This window comes from Acomys russatus, chromosome 12, assembly GCF_903995435.1.
Source record: "Acomys russatus chromosome 12, mAcoRus1.1, whole genome shotgun sequence".
Taxonomy (NCBI): Eukaryota; Metazoa; Chordata; class Mammalia; order Rodentia; family Muridae; genus Acomys; species Acomys russatus.
The window spans coordinates 16,976,652-16,997,659 of NC_067148.1; the positions used below are offsets into that span (position 1 = coordinate 16,976,652).

At 43.6% G+C, this 21,008-nt stretch overlaps 1 non-coding gene across 1 annotated transcript; it reads right to left on the reverse strand.

The window, feature by feature from the left end:
* Positions 1 to 8,091: 8,091 nt before the first annotated feature.
* Positions 8,092 to 8,198, reverse strand: LOC127196754 (U6 spliceosomal RNA). Its single transcript, XR_007831527.1, has one exon. It is a non-coding gene; the product is annotated as a U6 spliceosomal RNA (small nuclear RNA).
* Positions 8,199 to 21,008: the final 12,810 nt, after the last annotated feature.

Genomic DNA, 21,008 nt, shown 5'->3' on the forward strand with positions numbered 1-21,008 from the left:
CAGTGAGCAACAGGTAGTAAGGGGCTCTTTGGGCTTGATTTACGGGAAATGCGAAGGACAGTGGTTTGATTACTCTTTAGCATTTGTGAAAGGGGAATCTTAGGTATCTGCAAAGTCTGTCTGGGTTTCCACTTCTGTAAGCCAGCAGCTGTCGAGACTGTAAAGGTGGCAATCTTTTACTCACAGCAGTTTAGGGAGCAGAGTGGGTGAGAAGGAATGGAGCGCTAGACACTCTGGCCAGGCATGGTGGCCGGGCCCGGGCACTCAGGAAGCAGAGGCAGGCGCATCTTTGTGAGTTCGAGGCCAGCCTGGTCTACAAGGTGAGCCTAAGACAGCCAAGGCTACACAGAGAAACCCTGTCTCGAGGGAAAAGCAAAACAAAACAAAACACAAGCTTCTGGAGTCCTGCTAGCTCTGTGCCTGAGCCTCCCCACCATGCACATGATCACAAATGTCTAGTTCTCCCTTAAGATTATTGGACGGGTTTTCGGGGGTGGGGGGGGACAGGGGGAGGGTTTCTTTTTCCATCTCGATCTCTTGAGTGGAAAAGTTCTGTTTGGTAACCAATTTTAAAGGTTTTCTTTTCTTTTTTTTTTCTTACGCATTGCTTGCTTGAGTCAAAGTTTCATTCAACCCTCTTTCCAAACACCTGTGTGGTACATCTATTTGCACACCTGTCAGGCATTATGCGCTGGACCGTGGACCTGCCTAAGCTTATTTTACAGTATTAGGGAGTGAGCAACCTCAGCAATTTTGTCATCCATAGGCCCAAGAGAAGCCCAGGGATGCAAGCATTTGATCACTGGAAGGCCAGAATGACTCTCCTCTTTACCCATTCTCTCCCTCACTCACTCCCTCTTTGTAATGGTTTGGGTTTTTTTTAAAATGATTATTAATTTATTCAGATTACATCTCAATTGTTATCCCTTCACTTGTATCCTCCCGTTCCTCCCTCTTTCACCCTATTCCCCTCCCCTAGGTCTGTGACTGAAGGGGACCTCCTCCCCCACCATATGGTCACAGCCTATCAAGTCTCATCCTGGTAGCCTGCTTATCCTTTCTCTGAGTGCCACCAGACCTCCCCACAAGGAGAAGTGCTCAAATATGGGGCACCAGAGTTCATGTCAGAGTCAGTCCCCACTCTCCACAGAACTGGGGATAATGTCCTGTCCATTGGCTAGATCTGAGTAGGGGTTCAATGTTTACTGCACGTATTGTCCTTGGTTGGTGCAGTAGTTTGAGCAGAGCCCTCTGGGTCCAGATCCGCCCACCATGCTGTTCTTGTAGGTTTCTAGGACCTTCTGGATCCTTCTACTTCCCCATTCTCCTATACTTCTATCACCTAATGTCCCAATTGGAAGTCCCCACATCTATCCCAATCTCCTGTTAAGCGAAGACTTTCATGGGACATCCCTTTTGAGCTAGTGTTCAATTATAAGTGAGTATATATCCTGTGAGTCTTTCTGTTTCTGGGTTAACTCACTCAGTATGATCATTTCTAGCCCATCCATTTGCCCACAAATTTCAGGATTTCCTTGTTTTTAATAGCTGAGTAGTAGTCCATAGTGCAAATGTACCACAGTTTCTTTATCAATTTTTGACTGAGGGACATTTAGGTTGTTTCCAGGTTCTGGCTATTACAAATAAGGCTGCTATGAACATGGTTGAGCATATGCCAGATGGTGGCGGCACACACCTTTAATCCTAGCACTTGGGAGACAGAGATAGAAGATCCCTGAATTCAAGGCCAGCCTGGTCTACTGAGTGAGTTCCAGGGCTTCCAGGGGTACAGGGGGGGGGGGGAGGGAGGGAGGGAGGGAGAGAAAGACTAAAAGGCCACAGGTATGTACCTGTGATTCCTGCAGACAGATCTCTGTAAGACTAACCTGGTTACATAGAGAGTTCCAGGCCTCCTACATGGTGAGACCCTCCCTCAAAAAGAAAAACAGACAGAAGGGAAAGAGTGAGGGAGTCAGGTGAGATGCCTCACCAGTAGAGGTGCTATCACTCAACTGACAACCTACGTCTGACTTCCATCCCACAAGGCGCCAGAAAAAACTGACTCCAGAAAGTTGTCCTCTGACCTACACTCATGCCTGCAGAGTCATGCACATGAACACATACAAATAAAAACAAAAACGCACATATGTGTGTAAATAAAGTGAGTACTCATGTCCTTTGGGCATGAACTTCTCAATTATGAAGAAGAGAGGATAAAATATCAAGTACATTTTACTTTTAACCTGGAGTGCTTTCTGGGCATGTCCAAGTGTGGGACTGATAGTTTATGCTTGGTACTTATTCCTCCAAGTGCATCTCTGATTTTTCCTATGTGTATATTTATTTTCCTTACCCAATTTAGTGCAGCAAGATACCTATGTTTAGATCTTTACAGATCTGGTAATTTTTTTTTTATAAATGTGGACAGATATGTTTGTCAGAAAATAGTGATTAGTTTATGTAAAAATGCATTACTACGCCAGGCATGGTGGCGCATGCCTTTAATCCCAGCACTCAGGAGGCAGAGGCAGGTGGATCGCTGCGAGTTCAAGGCCAGCCTGGTTTACAAAGTGAGTCTAGGACAGCTAATGCTACACAGAGAGACCCTATCTCGAAAACAAACAAACAACCAAAAAAAAACCCAAAAAACAACAACAACAACAAAAAAAACCAAAAAAAAAAAAAAATGCATTACTAGTGTTAAGTGAATGATGATTTGAAGAGTTATTTGAAATGAATAGAATTATTGAACTCTCTGACTGCATCCTACTCTGCAGGAAGATATGGGGTACAGAGTGACATCACACTAACCAAAAAAATTCTCTGGGCAGGGGTTCTCTGAAAGAACATTGACCAGCGGCATTTCACATTACAGCTAAAGTACAGAAACAGTCCAGCACTGACAATGCCAAGCTATCTGGTCATACAGGAAGACTGAGAACACATCATTACTTTTTCAACTTGGATTTTTTTATATCCTCAAATGCTTAAAAAAAAAAAAAAAAAAAAGAGGGGGTGGTGGTGAATCTCCTGCCATGTAAAATATAGGTCAATAAAGCCGATAAAGATTCTACTGGAATCATTTACTCGTTTCTATCTTCAAAGCATGGCCCTAATTTACAGGTGGGATAGCCTGCTGTAGCTCTAGGTGGGATAGCCTGCTGCAGCTCTATGAGTCTAACTTACTTAGCCAGGGGGGCGGGGAACATGCTCCAAATGAAAAACCTCCAGCTCTGTTTGGTTGAATCTTCTTGTACATGGGGGTGACCAAGGCACGAACAATATTTTCTAAGAAAAGGAGTTGGAAAGTAAAGTCCACGGTCTCAATGGCTCCTTTGTCCACACACAGTTAACCATTAACTGCAGTGCACAAACAGGGACTCTGTCTTTTTTCTCAACACTTCTCTGTCTCCCGTGGCACACCCTCTTCTCCCCTCCTCCTACCTCCTGACCCAAGGTGCAAAATGTTGTTGAACACCAACCTCCCTCTGGAAGCTCCAGGCAAGCAGTTGGCCCAGGGAGATGGCAAACAGTTGCGGCAGCAACATTTTGCAAACACTTTGCATACTGTGTGGCATGCCATAGTGCAGTGGCCATGTTCCAATGCAGTCCTGTCAGCAGACAGAGCCACTAGGCCTACAGAGAGCCCTTCACTAAGGTGCCTCTCTCTCTCTCTCTCTCTCTCTCTCTCTCTCTCTCTCTCTCTCTCTCTCTCTCTTCTTTTGGGGGGGGTTTGGAGACAGGGTTTCTCTGTGTAGCCTTGGCTGTCTTGGCCTCGCTTTGTAGACCAGGCTGGCCTCGAACTCACAGAGATCCACCTGCCTCTGCCTCCCAAGTGCTGGGATTAAAGGCGTGTACCACCACACCTGGCAATAGATTTGTTTATTTGCTTATTTATTTATTTTGTTTTTTTGAGACAGGGTTTCTCTGTGTAGCCTTGGCCATCCTGGACTCACTTTGCAGACCAGGCTGGCCTTGAACTCACAGTGATCCACCTGCCTCTGCCTCCCGAGTGCTGGGATTACAGGCGTGTGCCACCATGCCCCAAGGTACCTCTCAAAGTGCTTCTACATTGACACCTTTAGTAGCTGGTTAAAATGAAAGTTTGGAGGCTGTGGAGAAGGCTCGTTCAGTAAAGTGTTTGCTGTGAAAGCTCTGAACTTGGAACCCTCGCGCCATGCAAAGATCCAGGAATAGCGATGCATTTCTGTAATTCCAGTGCTGGAGAGACAGTGACAGCAGCAGGATATTTGAGGCTGTCTAGCCCAATAGTCTAGCCAAAGCAGCTTGAGATCCTGTCCCCCAAAAATATGATGGAGAGCTGGTGGTTTAAATGAAAATGCCTCCTAGGCCCCCATATGGAGTTGCACTACTAATAAGCGTGGCCTCATTGGAGGAAGTGTGTCACTGGAGGCGGGCTTTGAAGTTTCAAATGCTCCAGCCAGGCCCAATGTCTCTCTCTCTCTCTTCCTGCTGCCGGATGGCCTGGATGTAGAGCTCTCACTCCTTGCCCAGCTCCATGTCTGCCTATGTACTGCCGTGCTTCCCTCCAAGACAATGATGGAATAAACCTTTGGATTATAAGCAGTCCCCAACTAAATGTTTTCCTTTATAAGAGCTGCTGTGGTCATGGTGTCTCTTCACAGCAAGAAAACTCTAAGACAAGACGGAAAGACAAGAGGGACAGAGGAAGACAACCAGTGAGAACCTCTGGCCTCAGTACACACACACACACACACACACACACACACACACACACACACGTACAAATTTCAGTGTGTGTGTGTGTGTGTGTGTGTGTGAGAGAGAGAGAGAGAGAGAGAGAGAGAGAGAGAGAGAGAGAGAGAGAGAGAGGAAGCCTTGCTAAAGCACAGGGGCTGTCCTTGAACTACAACCCTGATTCCTGGACCCTCATTTCTCACAAGCCCCCAAGGGGTGCTACTGCAGCTGCTGATACACAGACCACACATTAAATAGCAGTTTTGAGCAGCCCTGTTCCTTAGGACAGGGCAAGGCAAAAAAAAAAAAAAAGTCAGCCATGCCCCAATTTTAAATTTATCATAGCTACATTTTCAAAAGTGGAAAGAGAGCCAGAGAGATGGCTCAGCCATTAAGAGAAGCAGCTGCTTTCCCGGAGCACTCAGCTTCAATTCCCAACACCCACATGGAGGCTCACAACCATCTGTAACTTCAATTCCGGGGGATCCAACAACATCTGGCTTCTGTGGGCACCAGCTATGCATGCAGTACACAGATAAGCATGCAGACAAAACATCTATACTCATAAAATAAACAACAGTGAAAACATTTAAGTAAAGAGAAATGCTATTTTTAAAAAATCCTTTGCAGTAATGGAGGGTGAGCCTGGGGACTCGTGTGTATGAGGCGGGCACTCTGCCACTGATCCGTGTTTTTCATGTATGTTCAAAATGACATTCATGTGGTGCCTTTCAATTATTTTTTTGATATTAACCATTGGACATCTGGCATATGTTTTACCTTAAAGTGCTGCTCAGTTCCAACAAGCCACGCTCCACTGCTCACTTGTCCCCCAGTGACAGTGGCTCCCCACACAACAGCCCAGCTCTAGGCTTCCTTAAGTGGCTCCAGCATCTCTTAGCCAGCCAAACCGGAAAGCTCTCAACACAAAGAGAATTGTGATTCCTGGTTCGTTCCTGCAGATTCTACCAGAAGGTCATGAAGGCCCAGGAAGAGATTGCGGGATTTGAAAAGGAAAAGAAAGGTTCCATTTGAAAATGAGGGATGGCCAATCTTGGGATGGGGGAAAGATCCCCAAACACTGAAAGACTTCCCCAGGCCTGATGCCTCACAGCAGTCCCTAGCCAAACTTGCCAATCATGTAGCCTGAAGTCAGTACCGGCAAATAGGTCAGAGAGTGAAAGAAAAGGCTAACAGTAATTAAGCGAAAACAAAGAAGCAAAAGGATAAAGGGCTTATTAGTACGTGCTATTAATTTAATCAAAATAAAAAGTTCTTAAAGGTAAAAATAAGAAGAAAGGAAGGCCACTGCTAGCATTTCAGGTCTTCTTCCTTACCTCCTGGCTCTCTATTTTCAGAGGCCATAAAGTGTGAGGACTTGGGTCCCTTGCGTTAGCCTGGAGACAAGAGTAAGCTGGAAGCCATCATTGTCCGACTCAAGAAGCCAGCATAGCAGCGTCACTGAACTCTTCTATAGACTTTCTTCTGGGCTCCATAGAGTTCCATGTAAATTCTTTCAAAGTTGCGATTCTTTTTGAAACAAGGACAGCCGGGCTTCCTTGAAAACTTCCAGAAATAATTCACTATCCCAATAAGACATCCTTTATCTATTTTAAAGAATAATTGCAATGTTATTTCTGTGAAGTTAAAATTTACCTCTACTTAATGTCCATCCATTCAACTAAGTCAATTTTCCAGAACCATGCAAAATACATGTCATCCCCATTAGTTTAATACTTAGAGACAGCTGACCTGGATGCTTGTACTAGATCCTTCCTTCCTTTCAAACCTGCCAACACCATTACATCACTTTTTAAAATCCATGCGCGCGCGCACACACACACACACACACACACACACACACACACACACACACATATTGCATCAAGAGAAAGATTTGTTTAATAAATTGTAGTATATCAAGCAAATGGGTTATGGAGACATTAAAAAAACAATGATGGACTGAAGACATGGCTTAGGTGTAAAGTGCTTGCCTAAGACCTGGGGTTCAATTCTCGGCACCGCTAAAGAATAAAAATTACAAAGGATTATGGAGATACAGGCCCAGGAGTAGACTCCTATGACCCTATCATAAAGCAATAAAGTCAATTAACTCAGGAACTTGAGACCCACTTAGGAATCTGTAGGAACTTCATGCGCTCCATCTGCTATTCTATACTTCAAACCAACTACAAATGTAAAGATCTATTTTATGTTTAGTTATATGTATGGGTGTGCATATTTCTATGTGATTGCCTGTACTCGTGGAGGCTAGGAGATCTAAGGAGGCCAGAGGCACCCTCAGGAGCTGGGGTTACAGGTGGTTGGGAGCTACCCAATGTGGGTGCAGGGAATTAAACTCAGGTCCTCGGCAACTGCAATGTACTTTCTTAACAGCTTAACTATCTCCCCAGCCTCTCAAATAGAATTAAATTTGTTGAAGAATTTCACCGGCTATCGAAAGCCTAGTCATATGGGCAGTCAGGGCGACTAAGGTTACTCAGACTCATAGAATCACTTTAAAACTTGTTCAGGGACACTGAGTGAAGCATCCCAAGTGTCTTAAGTAAGGAAACCGCCCCTCCCCCAATACACTGCGGTGCGGGCACTTAAGCAGCATGCAAAGTCCAGAAGATAAGGTGCTCAGAGGCTGCGCTAGAGAATCTGGAAGCTTGCAAAAGGAATTGAACTGAAAGTTAGCCTTGAATAATTGATTAACTGGGGCTCCAAATGTTCTTCGCAGTATTAGAACCAATTCAAACACTTTCCTGATGCCAAGCAGTGGCTGCACTACAAGTTTGTGCCAAAGCAAACATTGCACAGAAGTGATAGATAGTCTATCCCGGGCTGAGGGCTGATCGGAAAGCCCAGCGCAGCAGATCATGAGAGCCCAGAGGCTCCCAAACATGGGGAGGAGCTGGAGACATGGCCTGGACAATGAGGCTACAAGCAGAATGAAGAATGAGTGCTTCTTTGTTTGGTTGGTTTTTGTTTGGTTTTTTGAGACAAGGTTTCTCTGTGTAGCCTTGGCTATCCTAGACTCTCTTTGTAGACCAGGCTGTCCTCAAACTCACAGCCATCTGCCTGCCTCTCCCTCTCGAGTGCTGGGATTAAAGGCATGTGCCAACACAGAAATTTAATGGTTAACAAAGTGAGGGTTCTGTTTGTTTGGCTGGTTTTCTTTCCTGAGATAAGGTCTCATTATATAGCCCTGGTTGTCCTGGAACCTGCTATATAGACCAGGCTGCCCTCGAACTCAGAGATCTGCCTCCCTCTGCCTCCCAAGTCCTGGGATTAAAGGCGTGAGCCACCACTACCGGCTACAAAGTGGGTTTTTGTTGTTGCCTCTTGTTTGTTTGTTTGTTTTTGTTTTTAAATATGGAATGCTTCACGAATTTGCATGTCATCCTTGCACAGGGGCCAGGCTAATCTTCTCTGTATCGTTCCAATTTTAGTATATGTGCTGCCGAAGCAAGCACCACAAAATGTTTTTTAATCTATTAAAATTAATGCTATGAGTCACACATTGGTGGTGCACACCTGTAATCGTACCATTTAAGACATAGAGGCAGGAGATCAGGACTTCAACCTGAGACCCTATCTCAAAATAAATAAATAAATAAATAAATAAATAAATAAATAAATAAAAATAAAAGACAAAGGCCATCCTGGTTCTACATTAACAGTTCCAATTCCTAGTGGGCCATGGTGGTGTACACCTTTAATCCCAGCACTCGGAGGCAGAGGCAGGCAGATCACTGTGAGTTCGAGGCCAGCCTGGTCTACAAAATTGAGTCCAGGATAGCAAGGAGTGTTACACAGAGAAACCCTGTCTCGAAAAACCTAAAACGAGTTCCAATTCACCCAGGCTACATAGCGAGATGCTGCCTTAAAACTAAAATAAAAACAAAACAAAAAAGCACAGGCCAGGTGTGGTGGTGCATGCATTCAATCCCAGCACTCAGGAGGCAGAGGCATGTGGACAGACAAGGCTACATAGGAAAACCCTGTCTGAAAAACCCCCAAAGCAAAACAAAACAAAACAAAAAATACTGAGGATGGAGCTCAAACGATAAAGCACTGGCCTTGCAAGCATAGGATACCAGTTCAATTTCATGAACCCACATAAATAAAGCCAGGCATAAACTGGTATATTTTTGTCATCTCAGCACTGGAAGGTTCTGGCTAATCAGCTTAACATACGTGGTGAGCTCCTGGCTGGTTGCAGACTCTGTTTTGAAACAGAACGAGAGATGGCTTAGAAGGCAGAACATGGTGCGAGCCCCAGGATCCACACGGAGGAAGAAAAAAATAGACTTCTGTGCTTTGTCCTCTGACCTCCACATACATTCATGCACAACTGACACCTTCCACATAAAAGAATCAATAATAAAAAAAAATCTACTAAAAACCAGGGTGAATGGTCCTTAAGGAATGACACCTGAGGTTGACATCTGCCTTCCACACAAATGAACATGTACCTATATGCACAACCACACGCCTGTGCCTCTGTACACACACAAACACACACACACACACACACACACACACACACACACACAGAGTAGCAAGATACAATAGCTTTCACCTGTAACCCAGCCCATAAGAAGCCCACCAGAAGTTTGAGGCAATCTACGTTTTGTAATCAAAGCTTTTAGCTGCAAACTATACAAGATCCAGGTGTTTTGTTTTTAATCCCCAAGCCACAGAGTCTTTCCTCCTTAACCCCCAAGAACCACTGTAAGCACGGGAGACTGGTGGTGATGTGAGCTCAGACTTGTGTGTGCAGATGTGCTTGGACAGAGACTGCTGGCTGCCCACACAGCAGCAGAGCAAAGCCAGTGGGCGGTTGTTTGTAGCCATGCAGACTCTGGCACTAGCAGAAAGAACCATTGTGAATGTTAATAGGCGCAGGGATCTCTGAGGATCTTGAACACAGCTCTCAGCCATACTGTACGGGTCACCAGCTAGGGTCAAGAGGGAAGCTGACTGCCAGGTACAGAGATTGAGGGGCAATCTGAGCTGCAAGGCTTGGGGACGGTCCTGCTCAGTTGGCACAAGTAATTCGAGGGAAGCTGCTGAAAGGAAACAGAAGATGGAGCCAGGCTGGAAGCAGCCATTTCTAGTTTAACTTGCTTGGTCTCCTGAGAGATACGCATCCTTACCACCCACACAGTAAGTGCCAAAAGATAAGCCTAAAATAAAAGCCATGCTCTTCTCAGCCAGGAGGAAATATAGACCTGAGGTTTTGTGGTTTGGTTTAGTTTGGTTTGGTTTTGGGGTTCTTCTGTCTCCCTTGTACTTAGTCTGTGCTCCCTCAGTACTGTCTCTGAGACTCATCTTCTTCCTTGCTTACTATCTTGCCTCCTTTCTCTTCCTTGCCCTGTGCTCTTTTTTGCTACTTGTTTTGGTTGGTTGGTTTGCACTTGAGACACTGTCCCGATGTAGCTCACTCGGGCCTGTAAGGTACCACGAGGCTGACAATGATCGCAGGACTTGGGATCACTTTATTACAGCACCTCATTTGCTCTTCTGTTGTACTCTATGTTACTGCTGTCTGCTTCTTCCCTTTGATGTGGCTGTGGGGATCATAAACCCACGAGAAGCTGGACCATCACGAAGACTCATGAAACAAGTGGAGAACAAGATATGTCCTCAGCGATGCATCCTTCACAGAACTCCCGCAACTGTAACAGAGTCCTGAGAACTAGGAACAAGAAAGGCAACGGAACAACCCCAGAAGCAAGAGCTCCTCAGTCACTCAATCTAAAAGAGAATGAAAGTCTACTTTTGAAAAATGACTAGTAAGGGGCTAAAGAGACAGCTCAGCAGTCGACAGCATAGACTACTCTTCTAGAGGACCCAGGTTCGATTCCCATTACCTGCATGCCAGTTCATAGCTGTCTATGACTCTAGTGCCTGGATATCCAGTTCCCTCTTCCAGAGTCTGTGGGTACCAAGCATGTAGGAGGTGCATAGGCACATACACACGAAATACAGTAAAAATAATTTACAAAGTTATTAGTGAGCCGGGTGCAGTGGCACACGCCTTTAATCCCAGCACTTGGGAGGCAGAGGCAGGCGAATCACTGTGAGTTCAAAGCCAGCCTGGTGCACAAAGCAAGTCCAGGACAGTCAAGGCTACACAGAGAAACCCTGTCTCGAAAACCAAACCAAACCAAACCAAACAACTTATTAGTGACCTCAAACGGATACAAATGAGCAGATGAAGAATTCAATGCAAGACCTGAACACATGGGAGTCTACCTACAACGTAGATGAGAAATTCAATGAAGAAACTGAAATTAGGTGGGGGCAAGGGGACTCAATACTGGAAATTAAAAGCACAATAAATCAAATTATAAAATCTCACTGGAAGTGCCACCACTAAACTGCATCAAGCAGAAAAGAATAAAAAGGATTGAGAATAAGGCTGGAGAAATATTACAATCAGACAGCAATTAAGAAAATAAATAGGACTTACAAGATGGCTCATTAGGTTAAGGTGCTTGCTACCAGGCCTGACAACCTCACTTCAACCCCCAAGATACAAATAGTGAAAGGAGAGGACTGGCTCTTGTAATTGTGATAGAAGTTTTGGTTTCTTTGTAAACTCAGTTGTGTCATGTAAATATGTTTTTGTTCTAAGCCCCAAGTGTGGAATTTTAGTTTGAACTTCAGCTTGCCCACACCAGTTAGCTGTCCGGTGAGGGGCGTGGCTTTTGCCAGCTGGTAAAGGCCTTCCTTGTGCAGCACAGAGAGGGGCATAGTCCAGGGCACTGAGACTGTAAGAGCACAGAGAGAATGAGATGTTGGCATGCTTGGCATGTAGCCGTCTGAAGAGACCAGAGCTGACAGTATCGAGGTTTGGAGCAGACAGATGGAGAGAAACGCTTCGGGGAGCAGCAGTTTGGAGACAACTGCGCCTGCTGTTGACAGAGACAGGTATAGCACCAAAAGAACCCAATAGACCCTAAACATCCAGGAGAAGTAAAGGGGCCCACTCCCCCGACTAACCTTCTCTCTCCTACATAGGGTTGGGAGGTTGGAAGGGAGGTTGAGGCCTAAACACACCAAATAAAGAGCGCTACAGTTAAGTTGTCCACCTCTGACCACCAAACCTACACATGTGAACATACAACACACACACACAAATAATAAAACTAATACATAAGCAATCATGACCGGAACTATAAAAAAGAAACAAACAAACAAACCAAAAACCCCTCTAGGACATGATCAAAAGAGCAAGCCTAAGAATTCATGGGGTAGAGGAGGAGGAGAGAAACAAACTGAAGACACAGAAAATCTATTCAATAAAATAACAGCCCCACTTTCCCTGAATCTTGGGAAAGAAATGAACAGCCATGTGCAAGAATTCTAAGCAGACATGACTAGAAAGAACGCCCTCTCTGTTGTTCCTGCAAGGCCAGAGAGAGGATCTCGGCCTCTTACCCCAGAGCTCCCTTCCACAAAGGCACTTCCAAGCCAAAAGAGACAGAGCTCTTAGGAAGGTCCAGTTGCTACGAAGAACTCCCTAGCTCCTCCCTACATCCTGGGCAGGCTGAACCACGTCACGGTCATGATGGTGGGGGCTCCAAGCCAAAGTCAGTAGGGGCCAAACCATTCTACCTTTAACATGGGGCAGCTTGAGGCCACTGCTGTCAGAAGGCAAAGATCACATGACTTCTCCCAGGCAATTTGCCTTAGACTAGGCAGGAACTTTCCCTTCTTCAGCATTCTTTGTTTGTTTGTTTCCTTCAGCATTTTTATCCATGTAGGCTTTTTGAGGAACAGTCACACTGCATCTCTTCGGGACACACCTAGCTGCATCTGACCACATTCAGACTTTCCTATTTTGTTAACAATAATAATCCTGTAACAATTAGGAGTGAATATAAATTCTGAGAAAATAGATACTTTAAAAATGAAGCTAAAAGAAAAAAAAAAAAAAAAGGTTGCAGAGTGGTGTCCCCAACAGCTAACCTCACCTTCTTTCCCAGTCCCTGCCAGCCCCCTGGAAGCCTATTGGCATTCCTTCCCCATCTGTAGCCTGTTACTATCACGTGGTCAACTCACTCCACCTCCGGCTCAGCTTTGTATACTCTTGACTTCCAAAGCTAGTCTTCGGGTGTGAATCTTTTGATATCTTTCCTTGGTCCCTAGGATAAAGTCTTTTTTAAAGGCGAGAGCTCAGTGTCATCCAGGCTGGACGCAGTCACACTCAGAAGGTCCTGTATCGCCCTCCTCGGTACTGCCATGGCACCACAAACCACTGCTTGCTTGCTTTCACTGGAAACTCCACAGGATCCCAGCACTATCCCTCTATCAGTGTTGTCACAACTCAGACACTGCACTACAAGCTGGTTTCCCAAGGCCAGAGTTTTTTTGTTTTTTGTTGTTTTTTTTAAATCTAAGCAGGATCGCAGCCATCAAATCTCAAAGGCTGGCTCCAGGATTCGGTAGAATCACAGTTGGGATACATCTCTGAGGTGAGGCCTTGGCCAGCGCTCCAAACTTTCCTGCTTCAAACCCCAGCACCACAGAAAAGAGCATCCTCAGTAAAAAGCACCAGTTTTAAATGATTCCTACAGCTAAAGAAATACACAGCTCCTCACTGGGCGTAATTCCCTAGGCAGAACAGGCAGGAGTACCTTACTAACACCCTGAGCGCCTGCTTTGAGTCTCGAAATGTTTATATTTAGGGAAATATGATTTCAGAATGTGACTTAAACATACATTGATTAGAACCGAGGAAACCAAATTCTAATTATACACCCATGTGCACCTTCATGAAATGAACATGTGACTGGGTGGTTACTATTTTTTGCTTGAATAGTTCACAAAGTTTCCCTCAGTGACAAAAGATAAAAGCAAGTGATGCAAAGTTCCAATTTACAAAAACCTTACTGGTTTAACTCTATGATACCAAGGTTGTAAATTTTTTTTGTGTGTGTGTGATCTTGGGGCTTGAATCCCATGGCTTCCACAAGCTAAATCTTTGTAGTAATTTGTGTATCATTTTGTTTGGTTTTACGAGACAGGGTTTCTCTCTGTAGCCCTGGCTGCGCTTGACTCTGTAGACCAGCTGGCCTTGAACTCACAGTGATCCGCTGCCTCTGCCTCCCGAGTGCTGTGATTAAAGGCATGCGCCACCATACCTGTCCATGTATTGTTTTTAACTTTGGGTACCTAATATGAAATTGTTGTTGTATGTTTTGAAGATGAAGGAAGAGACAAACAAGTTGGTACAAGTCTGATGGAACCATCTGGAAACCAAAGAAGGAAAATCACTGCGTTATCACCAGCTGGGGCTACACAGCAAGTTCCTATTGACCTGGGACATGCACAAGACTAAGAAAGAAAAAAATAAGGTGTGTGTGTGTGTGTGTGTGTGTGTGTGTGTGTGTGTGTGTGTGTACGCGCGCGCGCGCTGGAAATAGCTTTTGGTTAAATGAAATAGATTTGGACCACAACAATCCCACTGTAGTATATAATGGGCTCAAACATAACTTCTGGCTGGATTTCAAGCTTAAATAAAATAGCTGAAGTCAACTGGGTTATAATTTGTTAGGCTAGCTATAAAGATCATGAATATGTATCTCCCTAGAATTGTTGATAATATAGAAGACTAAAAACAACATATTTAAGAAAAAAGAGCTGGACAGTGGTGTAATGGAAATTTTAATTTCTTTAAAAACTCAGTTGTGCTCAGAGAAAGAATAGGCAGGCTACCAAGATGAGACTTAATAGCCTATGACCATATAGTGGGGGAGGAGGTCCTCCCTTGGTCTTAGGCTTGGGGGAGGGGAATAGGGTGAAAGTGGGAGGGAGGGAGGGAGGGAGGGAGGAATGGGAGGATACAAGTGAAGGGATAACAACTGAGTTGTAATCTGAATAAATTTGTGGCTGAATGTGGCAGCACAGGCCTTTAATCCCAGCACTCAGGAGGCAGAGGCAGGCAGATCTCTGTGAGTTTGAGGCCAACCTGGTCTACAAGTGAGTCCAGGACAGCCAAGGCTACACTGAGAAACCGTATCTTGGAAAACAAAAATACAAGAAAACCTCAGTTGTTATATACACACGTTTTTGTTTTAATACCAAGTGTGGGATTTTGTTTTATTTATTTTTATTTTTTTGAGACAGGGTCTCTCTGATAGCCTTGGCTGTCCTGGACTCACTTTGTAGAGCAGGCTGGCCTCGAATTCACAGCGTCCACCTGCCTCTGCCTCCCGAGTGCTGGGATTAAAGGTGTGCACTACAACACCCGGCTCCAAGTGTGGAATTTTAGTTTGATAATTGCCTCACACAGGATGTGGTCTTTGCCAGCTGGGTTAATTTAATTCCTAGTACTCTGAGGGGTATAAATATGAGAGAAGAGAGAGAGAAAGTGTGGCAGTTTGGAGAGGATGGAGAGAGAAAAGGTGATGGCTTGGAGGAGACAGACAGGGAACACTTGGAGGATGGCACCAGAGAGAAAGACATGCTTCAATCAGCCCTAAACAGCTGGGAGAAGTAAAGTGGTCTAGATCCGCCTCTCCCCACTAAAATTCCTTAAAAAGAAAAATTATTTATTTATGATATATACAGTATTCTGCCTGCATTGTGCCTGCCCACCAGAAGAGAGCACTAGATCTCATTACAAATGGTTGTGAACCACCACGTAATTGCTGGGAATTGAACTCAGGACATTTAGAATTTAGAAGAGCAGGCAGGCTCTTAATAACCTCTGAGCCATCTCTCCAGCTCCCCACTAAATTCTTTCTCTCATACCTAGTGCTGGGGTATTGGAGTGGAGGTGGAGGTAGGGGCAGTAAATACTCCAAATAGTTTACAAACTAATCAGTGGGGCATGGTAGCACACATCTGTTACAACAGCACCTGGGAGGCAAAGGCAGATGGATCTCTGTGAGTTTGAGCCCAGCCTGGTCTATAGAGTGAGTGTCATGACAGCCAGAGCTGCAGGGAGAAACCCTGTCTGGGGTGGGGGTGGGGAGAGATAAGCATGATTGCATACTCTATAATCCTTGTACTTGGGTGGCAGAGTTAGGACTATCCACTGTGCTTCAGGCCAGCCAGGGTACATGGTAAAATTTAGTCTCGTAAAACCAAACCTAACTGGGAACAGTAGCTTATTCTTGTAAGCCAGAATGTGGCAGACTGAGGCAAGAGAATTGCAACTTTGAGAACGTGGACCACACACTGAGTGGCAGGCCAGTCTGGGATGTAGGAAAACCCTGTCTCAGAGAGCAGAAACAAAGAAGGAAAAGTACTTACCCTGGACCAGGAGCTCCCATGTTGTAGTTAAGTAACCTGTATGACCTAATAACTGTTTATTATCAGGCCTATACTTATTATTACAGCAGTAAAATCTGCTAGCAATCAATCAAGACACAGACATTTGTTATATTTTAAAATAGCCTTAGTTAACCTGGGGCAGGACAGATATTAAGCCCCTAAACAACTTCCCATAGTGGGGCAGGTATGGGATTTTTGCCCCAACCCCACGCCATCTGCTTCTAATAATTTCTATCAAGCTACCTCCCATCCATAATCCCAAATACTTGCTAATGTTCTTCATCTGGGCCGGATTCTCCATCCACACCAGCCATGTGCTTCTCCATCTAACCTGTAATGGTGCAACCTTCCTTCTCCCCTGGACTCTCTTTTTCCCCAAGATTCTTTCTGTCTCTCCAAGCCCGGGAGATGAGATAGACACGCCTATCTCATTTCCCCTGCCCAGGTGTGATGGCTTTTTATTAATTAGCATCAAAATGCATCAGGCCAACATCCAACACTCCCATCACTGTCCAGGCAAAGGAAATAATTAGTAAAAGCAAGGTTACTTCACAGCAAGATTTATTAATACATCCAAAAGAAAGAAAGAAAAATCATTTTGTCACACTATATACAGATAATACATACAGTTTATACACACATATTACATCAGTTTTTACACAAGAAAAATATACATAAAAATGTAAACTTTTGTATACAAAAACCCTTAAACAAATTAAACAAGGACCAGATAACAAAAGGAGACCAATCCATTATTATTTCATCAAATTTTTAAAACAGTAATACAGTACATTCATTGAGATATATATATGGAAAGTGTGAACCATCTCTTCCTGTTTAAAGGGAAATCACAAACCACAGTCATCTCCCCTAATGTGTGTGTACTCTCCAGGAAAACTACCGCCAGTGCTATGGCTGGGCTTTTCCAAACCCTGTCGGACGCTGCAGAAACTAGTTGCTCCCAGCGTGCACGCCTGGAACTGGGCGGCAGCTGTGACACAGCCATGAGAGAAGACGCTTGGTTTGCAAGTCCCCTTTAAGCAGCTGGCCTCCTGTCTGTGCTCTGGATGTATGGTGTATGAAGCATACCGTGTGCCAAGGTGAATGAGAACACTGAAAAGGAAGAGCTCTCGGGCCGCTAGTCCTTGCTACCGTGCAGTTACTTTGTTAAAAGATGTTTTAAAAACTGGCCAGCCTGCCTGTCCTTTACTGGTTTCCATTGGTGACCTCTCACCTTTGATTTCCCACTGCAACTTGGTTCCAATTTACACTTGGGCACTCAAGTTAGTACTACCCATCTGCCAGGAGGTTTTCTGTTAAAGGCTCATTCTGATATCAAGTTCCAGCAAGCTACTTGGTGAAATGTTCCTTATGAGCACCCTTACTCCACTCCCCACTAACATGGAATTTACGACTATCCATCTACCTTTCTCTCCCTCTAGGTTCCCCCGGTATAATCTGCTGCCAGCTCATCAAAAACAAAAACAGTATTTAACACTATTGTCTGAATGTTCTTGCAATCAGTATGGAAAACTGATAGATTAACAAAAAGAAGTATCTTTCAGGGGAGGGCAGTGAGAAATCTTACTTAAATCTATGCTAAGTACATGCAACTTGAGAGTTCTTTAAAAAAAAAAAAAAAAGGTAAGGTCTTTAAATAAATGCAAACTATGCAAACTAAACTGTGCTTAAGACAGCGTTATGAGAAGTGTCTTCTTTCCAAGGTGAATTTTGAACAAGGCAGAACGATAACTAGATGATCTATTTTCCCTGCAGCAAGAGAGGACTTAGTTTTCCCAGGCAAAATGACCGAAATAATCATTATTTATTAATGAAAGGAAGAGGCAAATTGGTGAATTAAGTTAATCAAGGAGATGGTTGATGACACACACTAGGGGTGATATCAGGACCGCTTTAAAACTGAGATAAATAAGCCAGATTGTGGTGCATCACTGTTTCTGAGAGGGGAGATAGATACAAAGCGCCCCAAATGAATCTCATCTCTCATATACAGATGGTTTTTTAAAAATGACAGTCTCCCTTTCAGTTATACAAACACAACAATAAAAGGAATGGGAAGCTAAATAAATAGTGTGTGGCTGTCTTTAGATGAGACCTTTAATGTTCTTTAAATAATTTTTGATAATGTATTTTAAATCATTACATACAAGTGCCATTGCAGTGGCGACATCCCAGTAGGGCAGCATTTTGCTAAATGTAAAAGTTTGCCATTTAAAACCCATACATATACATGTGTATGTACAGTTATATCAACACTATTTATATACATATATATCTAAAGAGCAACATTTCATTGCCTTTGAATATGTCTATGTCCACCCCCACAATACATCCTGGAGACATACTGTGTGAGAACATACCAAAGTATATGTACACATGCGCCAACATGTATATACATACACTTTCATTTGTGTGTGCATAAGAGCTTTAAAGGCACGATATAGAAGGGTGCAAGTTTTCTAGAGAACTGCAGCAGAGTTAAAACTCAGGGTCCTGATTGTGAGAAAAGTCACAAGGAAATCTAGCAGGATTTATTCCACAAGAACTCATGAGAGCATTTCATCAGTCACAGAGTTCAAGAGGCTGCTATGTGATTTTGTATCCTTCGTTTAAATCCAAAAGGCCAATGTATATTTAAAACACACAGCAAACCAAACTATTTAGATAACGAGTGTGGAAATATACCTAACATTAATAGCAATCATAAAGTCATAATTAGTTTTTTTTTCTATTTAAGTAAAATACTCCAGTTTACCTAGGTTAAAAAAAAATTTCAAAATTAACTATTTTTGATGACTACCCAATTCTCAAAGAAAATATTACTGAAAGCTATATCTGTGGGGGAAATGTCAGTGAGAAATGTCTGGGAAAGTGACAGCCGAGTTACTTCCTCCATGGCTTCTAGCGAGAGAAGTACTAAGGGAAGAGGGGATGTGGGCTGGGATGTGGCTCGTCACCTGCGCAGCCCAGGCCACGCTCAGCAGTCAGTCTACAGCACTTGGACAACCACAACTTGGCGGCAAAGATGCGTGTGACTGTTAAGTAATGAGAGAGTAGCTAGCAAAAAGTCTGAGGAGCAGTGGAATTGGTGAGAAAAAGAGTTCAGACAAAGGCTCATCATTTGTGACCACTGTAATCTGTAACCGACTGTAATCCCAAAGGATTCCCATTGCAGTATGTGTGATGACGTGTACTCTAGACTGCCATCACATCCACTGCCTTGCAGAGTAACCCAGAATTTCCCACAGATGCATAATCTTGCTTAGCAGAGGCTGTTAATCTATTATACACACACATTTTTTAGGGAAATATATGTATATAGCTTTATCTATACACACACATATACATACGTGTATATATAGATTTTTACAAATGTATAAATAAACATAATACTTTTCAGTCTTTCCATCGACAAGGCAAGTTCACATTCAGCAAAGTGCCACCATGTCCCGTATACACATCTCTGTACAGATATACACAAGGGTCTGTTTCTACCCTTCAATAAGGGGGACTTGATTCTAGCAAATTCCATTTAACCAGCAACTGAAGGGAGAAATGACATCAGTACAAACGCCCTTCTTTCATTTGCATGCATATGTACAGGAAATATGCAGATCTCTTAGAATCCAAAAGCAAGAGTGAATGAAACAGGGAGATGCTACAAAATGCAACTGTAAGGACAGCATGAGAGCTTCCCTAGGCTTTGCTTGAATCTAAGATGAAGTAACTGAGGCCTTGAAGACAAGTACCAAGTTCAAATGTGTTCTCAGGAGTTGCTGAGCATATCTAAGTAGGTGAGTTTTGACAGCAACATAAATGTGATGGGAGCACTGGCTCTCAGTGACTGCCCCAGGTCACCAGGTGCTCCCGTAAGGGATGAACAGCAAAACGACAAGGCTCAAACAACAGGAACGCATCTTTCTCTTTTGCACGTGAACCAGGTAAGCATCCAAGGCAGCATGATTGTTCCTACAGGCAAAGGGTGAGGGCTGGGTTGCTCCACACCATAACCAATGGCGCAACTCAGTTTTAAAAAATGTTTTGCAAATACCTGAAATCAACCCAGCTTTGAAATATGCACGGTGAAATGAGCCCACCAACTCCTGAAACAAGCAGCCCCTTTCAAAGCTTCCGTATCTAGGCCTGTATGTTTTCTGAATGTGGCCAAGAAAACGTCATAATACTTTATTACTTGGAATATGAAGGAAATTTATTAGACATAAAAATGTTTCAACAAATCTCTGGTCCCATCACCTCAATAGATAAATGAGCTGTTATCTAGGTATCTCCCCTCCCCCCTCTTTCTCATTTTTATGCTCATAACTATGAGGCTGGTCTTAGAATCTGGTTTTTCTCATGTTACTTTAAAAACAGCATAAGTGAATCTAAAGATTAATAGAAAATGCACATGATATCAGAGCTAGCCTTTGAATATAATATAGCGAAGAATATGGTATGTTTATAAAAAAGAAACAATGGGAAAATAACTCTAATACCCTCAGCTAAATAAACCATATTTCAGTAACACATTCGGCTACCATTCTATTTTTATCCAAGCACACATTCATATCTCACACATGTGCCCCCCAATGTATATTTTTGCATGTGTGTAAAAACACAGACACATACATGCACACAAGTAATTTACCTCTATTTTTAAGTCACAGTGGGAATTCCTTAGTGAGGAGGGGTAAGACGTTCCTGAATGAGACATTGAGGACATCTAGATTTATTAATTTCTCTATTTTACTTCTCAACTTACAGAATAAACTGTAAATTAAAGAATAAATCCATAGGAAACAAGAGAGGTCTTAAAAATGTAAGTTTACAAATGCCAGCTCCAGCAGAGGGAGGTGAGCTGATGTCCATGCTTCTGTTTACCCTGTACCTAAGCGTTTAGCCGGCTCAAGTGTAAACCACAGGTCACGTGCTAAGAACCTGCCTCTCAACAGCGCTATGAATGACAAGAA